We start from the raw sequence: 10629 nt of genomic DNA on the forward strand, positions 1-10629 counted from the left end.
TGAGCATGGCATGCAACGCTAAGGACTTTCGATGTGTATTATCCTGTCCATCTTTATTGTGTTGTATGTGTGATAGAGGTTTCCAAACTTGGGATATTTGTGATACTATAACATCCTTAGTTTGCCACACTATATAATATGGTATTTTAAGTCTTCGTTTGACATGTTGGTTTGAAATGTGTAGTAATCTGACTTAGTGCCATTTGAAAAACAACTTTATATTGGGTTGGCAACACTGTTTATTCAGTGTTTGTTTAATACATGCAAAGATGTCCCCCTCCTTATAATTGGTTCGTGCGAAGTTTCGCTTTCCTCTCTTTTCGTTTGTCCGTTATAGCAAATGATACACATACACCGTAAATGTGTGATTTGTGTGAAAGTCTACTGTCCTTTATTCAATATACAGACAGTATTTTGTTGAACAGAGTCACTAGAGCAGCTTGTGGTCGAAACTGATTTTGGTAACTTGAATTTATTGAACTAATACGGTAAACCTTTTACCGTTATAGAGATGCTATACAATTTAGGGGTTATGAAATAGTGATGTTAGGTTTAATCGACTTATCTGACCAGGGTTTGGTCCCAGGGTGGTGAGTTAACTGGTAAGCCCACTTTATGTTAAATATTTGTTCATAATTCAGGAATTTTTGTTATTACAAACAGAAAACCATCTACATAGGAATGTAATAGTTAATGGCTGAATTATCAATTTTTCATGGATGAGACTCCTGTCTAACCCTGGTCCTCCCTTAGACAAAAATGGTCAACTACAAGCAATATTTCTCTTCAGGACGTCTACAAGTGACTGATCCATGATCAGGATGCTTTTGCAAACTCAAGCCTTTTTCTGGCGGTTTGAACAAATTACAATAGTGCAACATGTATTTAAGAAGATTTTCTGATGACACGACTTAGAGGTTGTTGCAAGTGGATAAGGAGCCGAAATATAGAAGCTTAGAGTGTACACAGAAAAAGGAGGTAAATTGTGTCAACTATTAATAGGTTAGCACGTTCCAGAATGTAAATACCATGGAAAGATGTGATTGAAAATTAGCAATAAGCTGGAAAGAAAGCTAGAGCATAGCTTTAAATAGTTTATGAACATGATTTAAGGTATTGAAAAGCACTGTCTACTACGAGCAGGTGAAGAAAATTTAGTAGACAACACACATAAACTTGCTAGGTGACTGGATGTACCATAAAGTTTTTGCGCAATAGAACATACGATCTAATTTGAAATTCAAGTTTTATTCTAATTTATCTTTTTCAAGTGAAGCATTTTATTTCCTTTCTGAAACAGATATATTTCCTTGATTTAATGATTTAAATATTATGTATCGTGTTTGAACGAATAAGATTTTTCAACAGGAAAACTGTGAGATTATCCACAGTACCCACGTTTAACAATACAAAGTTCAGGTTAACGAAAGCAAGTTAGGGAAAAAAAAGTTGAGAGAACAGAAATTTAAAAAAATGCAATTTTATAGAGTAAAACTGAAAACTTATCTTATAGGGAAAACAAATGGTTCCATACACTAAACGTAACCAATGACATGTGGTGCAGTTTCCGATCAGGGAGACAGGTCAAATATACAGCCTTCGACATTGTCAAACACAAGGTAACATTAGCATCCTTTTAACATGGGAAACATGTTCATGGGTTTTCTTGGAATTTTCCCGTTTACTCCCACATTATTCCACGAATTTCATAATCATCCGTTTTTAGCCTAAATTACAGGATCGTGAGGCGTGACCGCCATTCCTAATTTTGAAATTTTGCCATTCACGCCATGCATGTTATAGAGTTGTGCTTGCATTAATATGGAGGACTGTTATAATCATTTTGAAAATTGAACATCGGTTATTTTGAGAAGTGCAAATTTATAGTGTCGGTCCTATGTGACCGGCGCGACGTGGTAAGTACTTTATTACTTCAGGGCGCCATGCCGGTCATCTTTATATGTCTCCAAATGAAACCTTCAAACGCCGGTCAGGTATGACCGACGCGGCTTAAGCGAAAATCTCTGTGCCGGTCCCAGATGACCCCCATGGCAGACAAAGTGTTTAAAGACTTCATTTTATATTTACACATGCTAGGCCAATACTGCGGCTGATCGACTTCCAGTAACATCTAAGAATCATAGAAACAATTTTTCTTACCTGTAACAGTGTTCAAATTTGTTACACTTCTTTTTTAAGTGATAGTGAGACAAAGGGAGAACTGAAAATTTCATGTCTTACATTGTTAAACATTTCCTCTGCTAGAGAGCTTCATATGTTATTTTGAATTCTATTGGAAGTTCTAGTTGATAATACTGGATGTATGTTATAACCAAAGGGGAATTCCCCCTCCCCCTTGGAATTCGCAGTGTCCACAGATATAGACAAAGCGTCAAGAACATTTTTCATACAACGACTGTGGTAGCCATAATATAATTCGTGATACCAATACATTTACGGAATAGGTTACATCCTGTTGCTAGTTAATATGGAACATTGAAAGGGTTTACAACTGATTTGAACATTTCTATTGTTTTATGAATTATAAACATATGATGAATTTATATTTTACTTGTAGTTACAAATGGCTACTTTAATGGTTAAAACAAAAAAAAAGTTTACTCGAGTGGGGATCGAATCCGGAATCCCTTGCACGTGAGTCGTTAATCCTCCTCACGCTGTCACTTAACCTCACGCCTTATATTATATATGCGGCGAGTCAAACTAAGACGCTTTTTCTCTGCTACTTTGGCCACTGCCCTCTCCCAGTTTGTAATATTAACACTTTAAATGTGCACTACTACCTCACGAAAGATGGCCCTGAAGTTCATTTACCAAAGTCTGCTTTCTCCTTGAAAGTTTAGCTAAATGCCACAGGTTTTATGGAATTATATTTATATATTCTTAGTTGATATATTCCACGTGATATATTCCTAGTTGTAGTTGTGTGATAAATATTTTGTGTCATTTGTATTCTTACTTTCCGCACAAGTCTTGTATATTAGACCTATATACCGTCAATGTAACTAACACATCATAAAATCTTCGAACGCTTTCGAATAACAAAATTATTAGAGAGAGAGAGACGATGTAAAAACAAACTGATTTCTTAAAGACCATAAGAAAATGAACTACATATGTGGAAGACAAAGGGTATCACATTATGTATGCAATTTTCTAAGAGAAAGACATGCGGAACTTCGAAAATGAGTATATGCTTGAATTACTCATGTGATTTATTAATTCAAAGCTGGGTAATTAATAAATATGTTATTAGTTATGTAATATGTTACGTTTACGATAATGAACAATAAACAGGTGGCTAAATCGTTTTACATTTAACCTTCAGAATTGAGTATTATATTAAACCTGACTGTTACTCACGACCTTCGCATCCTAATACCCCGTAAAGATTATACCGCATAGTCCATAAACCTACGTCCAGGATATGGCAGTGTTGTGAGATATAATATGAGAAAAAAAAAGCTTCAAATTTAGTCTTGGTACTACAACCAATTCAAATCACTTACCTGCGCATAGTGGCAACAACATTATATTGCTTGGCGCAGTCCTAGAGAACTTAAAAAGGGGTGATGAATTCCAGTTTAGAAAGCTGGAAGTAGCGCTGAGGGAAGTTTATTCTGTTGCATTACATTGTAAACATAACATTTAAGTGCAAGCCATTTTGTCTAGCTGATTAGGGTTCTTTATAAATCAAGAAGTTTCTTTTATCTTCTCGTATCTTTTTAGATTTTTAACTTTCGTCACATTAAGAAAATGCTCATTCCCGTCAAGTCTAGGGGCACTGGGATTCTTCTGAGGTATGTCGCCACAAAATGAATAACTACTTGCCCAATAAGCTCCCCCCCCCCTCACATACGGTCGCTAATGCTCTGGCCTTTGGTGAGAGAGGTCCCGAGCTCGATTCCCGGTGGGACACTGTCGAAAGTGCAAGCTTTTTTAGGACAGTTATTCTATTCCCATCAAGCAAATGTCAGGATGGTACTGTACGTTGCATAATCATCCCGCTTCCTTCCTCCCAAACTTCCCGGTAAGTGTGATCGCAAAGGGATGCCGTCCCTCATATGTAACGGGCTAATATGGCCATAGACGCCGAAAGTATAGAAATATAATACGTAATCCCAACACAGTGTTGTTCCTGTATATATTATTACAAATTTTTGTTGATAACGGTTTAAATGTTTCACGCTATTTCTCCCCCTAAAATTTCAATCAGGAACTTTGTGTCAAAACCTCTCCCTCCCCTGTGAGTACCATGCATTAAACTATGAAATTTATTTAAAATTCTAATCTGTTTAAGTAAAAATAAATTTAAAAAATTTAAAGAAATCTTATACAATTATGTGCATGTCCTACAGTCATAATAATATTAAATGTACGTTTTGGTTATCTCCTTTAAGACAAGACAATGTGACAACTACTGCTTCGGGGTCGCATGGAAACAAATCAATGTAACCTATTAAATTCTCAGTAGAGTCAGACCTATATCGAAGTATCAAACGAAATAGCCATTCTGAAAAAAAAAAAAGCGAACTTTAATATGTAGAAAGGCATAATACTGACTTAAAAGTTATATATATCAATGCTTTACTATTTATAAGAATTATGGAACATTAAATCGTAAACAATAATGATATAAATCACACACACCCCTGTTCCCCTAAAACACGCACTCATATTTTGGAAGTCCCTTAGCTGCTAAACCCTAAATTAGACGCTTCTACCTAAGATAATCGTAGATGAGATAATCGTAAAGATAATCGTTGGCACTAATTCCTAACAATCCCTGATATAAAAAAAAAAACTGTTCAATTCCCAGGTAAATATAGGTATGCAAACCAGACTTCGAATCTCATGTGAAACTATACATTTATACGTTCCTTACAGCAGAGCTTCTTACAGCATCAAATCTAATACGAACATTTTACTTTATTGTTCTGACAAAGGAATAGGTTGACTCAGTACTAGATGAATCACTTTGGAATAAGATAAGATGCAATCTGATGGATCCAGGTAAAGTATCACATGCGAAGTAAAAGCTTTAAAAAACTATCATTCCAGGGACGTGTAGTGCGTATTACCGCTGTTACCGGCGGTAACGGTAAAAATATTACAGTTTTTCGTTGTTTTCATATATCTTCAAATTTCATTATCAACATGGGAAGATGTTTACATTTTCCTTTTTCTTTTCTTTTCTTTTTTTTTAAAAAAAAGAGTTTGGATGGCCTATGCTTCATTTACATGTGAACGAATGCAACATGCCAACACCAAATAGGAGCGTACTTTTGTTGCTACCGCGTATTTCAGAGGTAACGCGAACCCCGATAGCGGTCATTCACTCCAGAAGCACCTTTCAGTGTGCCAGCGAGAAGCATCCTGTGAACTCGTATTTGGACTTTCGGAATGGCCCTTATGTTACCGTTCGGCTGAGTGGAACAGGAAAAAATAGGAACGTTCCCTGTCAAAACAAGGAGAATCTAGAATATCATCAACAAGTATATTCTACTCACCGCCCGCTTAGGAGTCTATTCGCTCTCCTCTCGCTGTCGAGGATCGAGCGGGCGGTAATTCTACTATATTGTTTTGTTTGCTTCTCCATTCTAAGGATAGAAACTTGACTGCAATTTCAGTATTCATAAGGTTATTTCATTGTCTTAACAGCATACAATTTCGGACAAATATAAGTAGCAGGTTTTCACACTAATAGCATTTAACACGTGCTACAGTGAGACTGATGTTCCAGTGCATTATTCATATGTTAATCTATCATTTTTACACAACTTTTGTATGTTAATACGTTATCTTTAAATTTGAATAATACAGCAACAGTGAACAAGAATAATATATTCCATAGGATATTCTAACAAAAATTTAATATAGGTTTACTTTGATTCAAAATAAAGTTCCTCATTGAATGTTAATTTGAGCTTATGGGCATTATTTTTTTTAATTGGGATTTTATTTCTGTTTAAACAGTATATAAATTTAGATGGTTGTCTCATGCCTGAAGGAGCAAAGATATTGTCAGTCCCTGAAGTGCCATTAAATATACAGAAATGCCTACTGATGAAACACATTGTGCTATATAGGAACTGTTTCAAGAGCAAGGGGGAATAGTAATGATAATTAGAGCAAAGCAGAGGTGTTGCCCGCGCTCCTTCCAATTCGAGTAATTATTATTATTATTATTTAGGATTTATGCTAATTAAGTTGAAAATATTTTGTTTTTAATTTAATATAGAAAACTTTCGATGCAACAAATTTCCAACTCTAGCCGCTAACCTAATAGTTGAATTTGGACTTCGATGCAGTTTAATGTGTTGAAAAAGAACTGTGCAATAGTCTTCATCGTGCCGCAGCTTGACTGTCTAATTTTCAATACGGAAAACTTGTTGCTCAAACATACGATGAAACTCCAGTTATGGTTGGTGAAGTAGGGAACTGCAGCCTCTTATTAATTATATTTTCATTCTTATGCCCATAGACTTAATTTCATTTTAGAAACGTCCGTTGATTATACAAAAGGGCATAGGCGTAAATAGCATCCCCGCAACCCTCGCGGTGGGGGGCGGGGGCGCACGAGCTCCAGGGGCGCAAAATATATAGAAACTAGGGCGCATAACTAAAGGTTGCGGGGGCACTGAAGCTTCAAGTTACGCTACTGGAAAAGGGTATAAGTTGTTGTTGTTGTTGTTTTACTTTGAGATCACTTTGCCAATGCCTATAGTTTGAAATGGTTGATACGCTGAAAGAAAAAGTGAGTACTAGATTTTCTGATATTGAGAAACAAGAGTTACTTGTAGTATCAACAACCGGTAACAATCGTCAAATTATCACGCCACGTCACTGACACAGACTAAGATATGGATAGATTAAGTAAAACAACAAATAGACTAAATAAGACAAACATTTCACATTCAACGCTTCCTTTAACACTAAAAATTCTTTGGATTAATCAATAAGGAAAGCTTGTAAGAATTCCTCTAGCCCAGTGATCATCAAATAGTCGATCGCAAGCTACTAGTAGCTTGCGGGGATATTTTCGATAAATCGCATTAACGCTTCAGTTGGCTAACCTTGATTCCTCCAGACTATTTAAACAAATGTAGGATTCTTTTTTTAAAAAATATATAAAAAAACTAGGTAGCTTACAGTAGAATTTAAAAAGCTCAGAAGCTTAAGTTTGGCGACCATTGCTCTACCCAATCAAACAATCTCGATGAATATATATATATATGGGGCTTAGTATCTTTCAACGTCAAGTCTAGATGAGACGTAAGAACGCAGCTTACGTTATCTGTACTCGCATTGGGATCCGCACTTATCTGCAGAGGACAATCACTGTTCAAAGCCACTATGTAAGACATAGGCCTATAGCTTAATGTAATTCAAAACTATATTACTACACACGAAGAGTGAAGTCCAGTCAAATCTCTCTCTCCTAGGCCGCTTGTAACATACTAGTTGCAAAAAATATTACAGGGTGTCTACTAAAATTACAAAGTGAAATTTCGTGACTTTCATGACCATTTTCTGATTTCACAGACACCCTGTACTGACAGTGAGACAAAGCAAAAGAATTATTTTTTTGAGTTTAACGTCCCACGGTTATGGCTTTTAGGCTAAAGGAAACTGATAATGAAATGAATAATTATAAAATTCAATATATTGTACTCCCCAACCGGGAGTCGAACCCGGCACCATCAAAAGCACATGCACTGGCCACTAGTCCTGGAGGCAGGGCAAATAAATCAACAGCAAAAGAGGTATGATTGAAATTTTGAAGAAGAAAAAAGAGAATTATAATTCTCAGGATACCTTATACCAAAATGAAAATGTTAATGAGGTATCACAACGTACGAATGATCAAAATTCCAATGGCAAATTCGCAAAAATGTAAGAATACGTCAAAACTATCGTAAGTACGAAAAACAAATAAGCATAGGACGATGACAAACATGAAAATGCGCTCAACTGTCAATTTCGCTTGCCATACGACTATCTTTCGAACCGATTAAGTAGACTTAATGCCCTTCAATGTTCGAAAGCATTCTGACACAGGTTCAAGGTTCAGATATAGAAACTAGGTTAATAAGAGGTTTAAATATTGGAACCTATCAGTTCGAATGTTAAATTTACTTAAACGTCGAAATATCTTTAAACTATATACATCTTAGGTACAGATAAGGGTCGAGAGGATTTCAATCCAATTTTACAAAGAGATCTTATAAAGGACAGAAAAAAAATGTGTGAGAATAAATTTAGGTTCTCTGCTGGACTACCGTCTGAAAAGAGCATACACTCATACTAATCAAGTACTACAAAATAAGCAAAGTTAAGTAATCCGAGAACCCTCCCCACATCTTCAGCGCAAGCTCACATGGCAGCGATCGAACCTATGATCCTTCATTACAAATGTGATCATCCTGCCATTGAGTAATCACAAAAATGAGTGGGTAAACATGTTAACGCTTGGAACCACGATCAAACTGAAAATAATAATGAAAGGAATGTTTTATTCTATATGTTAAAGTATTCTGTGTTATATACCATTAATCTCTTGGATGCCAGGATTGTTCCCCCTAAATTGTAACCGTAAAATTAGATCAATACTGATGTTAAGTATTTAAAGCAGAAACATTCATAGTCACGATGAAGCTCAAGATAAATTTATTGGTTCCCAATCGGCGTGTCGCGACAAACAAGTATCGCGAAATCTTAGAATTCAAAAAGCATGAAACATTTAATAATTAGTTGAATTGTGAGACAGTAGTCTGTACTAGCTGAGGCTTCCAGAGACAGTAGCAATGCTCAATATACTACATAGATTCGTTATTTTACAGAAACGGACAGACTTAGAATTTGTATTATTATTATTAATTTAGAAAGATCGACCAAGTATGTCGCGATACTGTAGGCTTTCAGTAGTGTGTCGACAGTCAAAAAAGGTTGAGAACCACTGGATTAATTGCTGGAATGAAGAAGCGACACAAAACTATTTCCATAAAGAAGTTATCAACCAACATGGTCCAGGTCGAAGAAGGGACCCTTCACGTTAGAGGTAAATGGGTACCACCACGCCACTGCGTCTCCCTTGCAGAAACAATATTAAGAACACGAAACGCCACTCCCCTCTACTAAATAATTTCTAATAATTTTTCGAATATCTGGTTTCCTTCTTTTCTTACACAAGTATGGAGTGTGATGCAACTAGGTCAGTGAAAGGTCAAAACTCCCTTGGGAAATAACCTGATAGAGAGAAATCATAAATATCCAGAAGCAACAACTTTTGAAAGACAAAATAAAATAAACATCTAAAGGAAACATAGTTAAATGAACTTTCTGGTTTTCAAATTTAATGCTCCATAAAACTATTGAACTCTTATGGTTTAAATGCTGGTAGCTTCTTTCATGTCTGTGGAGCGTAACAGAATCAATTCTGTATATAAACTAAATGTTAATTGAATTATTTTTACTTATTTAGTTATTACCGGTGTGGTCCAACGGATCCTATCATTTTATGTTATTTGTATTGATCAAAAAGCGTGTTAAGTTTCTATTTAGTATGATGTTAAGCAAAAATCATGAATATAAGAGAAACTGCAGTCAGTTTCTTAATTGAGAAGAAGACTTACCTGTCTTTATATTACGAAAAAAAAGCTGCACACCGAGTGCCTTTGGACACAAAACTACACTCGCGACAAGCAGCGGTCCTGAGTGCTTGTATAATAATGTTGCTTGCTTGTGCCTCGCGATGCTATATTGTTTCACAGAGAAGGAAAAGACAACAGCCAATAGCAGGTGAAGTGAGATCATACAAGGCCGAGGGAACTGCAACTCTGTGATTGGACGTTATATTTTTGTACAGAATGCCAATATAGCGACCCGCTTTTTTTTTCTCTAGTTTGATACATGGAACTTTTTTCTTTAAAAAAAAATATGTATGTATTCATAATATTTATTATTACTATTATTATTGTATATGAGACGCTGAGAAGGAAGGGAAGCACTGTTTTTTTTTTTTTTTTCAAGGATTTTAGTTATTCTGCATTCGTTTTGCATCTCCTCTGAAAAGTTATCTCGGAATTAAAGAATACATTTCAAACACGCGCAAGTTCGGAAAGATAACACTTCCGTTTAAACCACATCCTTTTTCCGTGCTAAAAGATAATAATAATAATAATAAATTTACTTTTGCGGGCCAATCCCGAACATGAATGAGGAAGACAATTTTACAACTGTAATTATTTCGTAGAAACGTAATCGCGAAAAAAAATCATTGGACTTCACAGTTTTGTCAAGAAATTATTAATTCGAGTATCATTTTGTATATTTAAAGTGATTCTCGCACTTATATTGAATGTATTGAAGACATGGCAAATAAATAATAGAATATATTCACTTTCGCAGTCGTTTCTGCTTAATGGGGGTGGGTGGGGATTCAGGTTTGTGAGATTTCATCTAACAAGACATCAATATAAGTTTTAATACAAATGCGTAGGCCCAAATGAACTACAGGAGATCTCCTGGGTTCCCCAGGATCTGTGCCCATGCTAAAGGTACATTTATTTAATATATATATATATATGCATTTATCATGATCGTTGT

At 35.6% G+C, this 10629-nt stretch overlaps 1 pseudogene across 1 annotated transcript in view; it reads right to left on the reverse strand.

Moving 5' to 3' along the window:
- Nucleotides 1-9827, reverse strand: part of LOC145664521 (protein yellow pseudogene) — a 37901-nt pseudogene extending 28074 nt beyond the window's left edge. The window contains exon 1 of the transcript XR_014127452.1: nucleotides 9657-9827. The product of XR_014127452.1 is annotated as a protein yellow pseudogene (transcript). The remainder of the gene's footprint in view (nucleotides 1-9656) is intronic.
- Between the last annotated feature and the right edge of the window lie 802 nt (nucleotides 9828-10629).

This window comes from Thermobia domestica, chromosome 11 (assembly GCF_964235325.1).
Source record: "Thermobia domestica chromosome 11, izTheDome1.hap1.1, whole genome shotgun sequence".
Lineage (NCBI taxonomy): Eukaryota > Metazoa > Arthropoda > Insecta > Zygentoma > Lepismatidae > Thermobia > Thermobia domestica.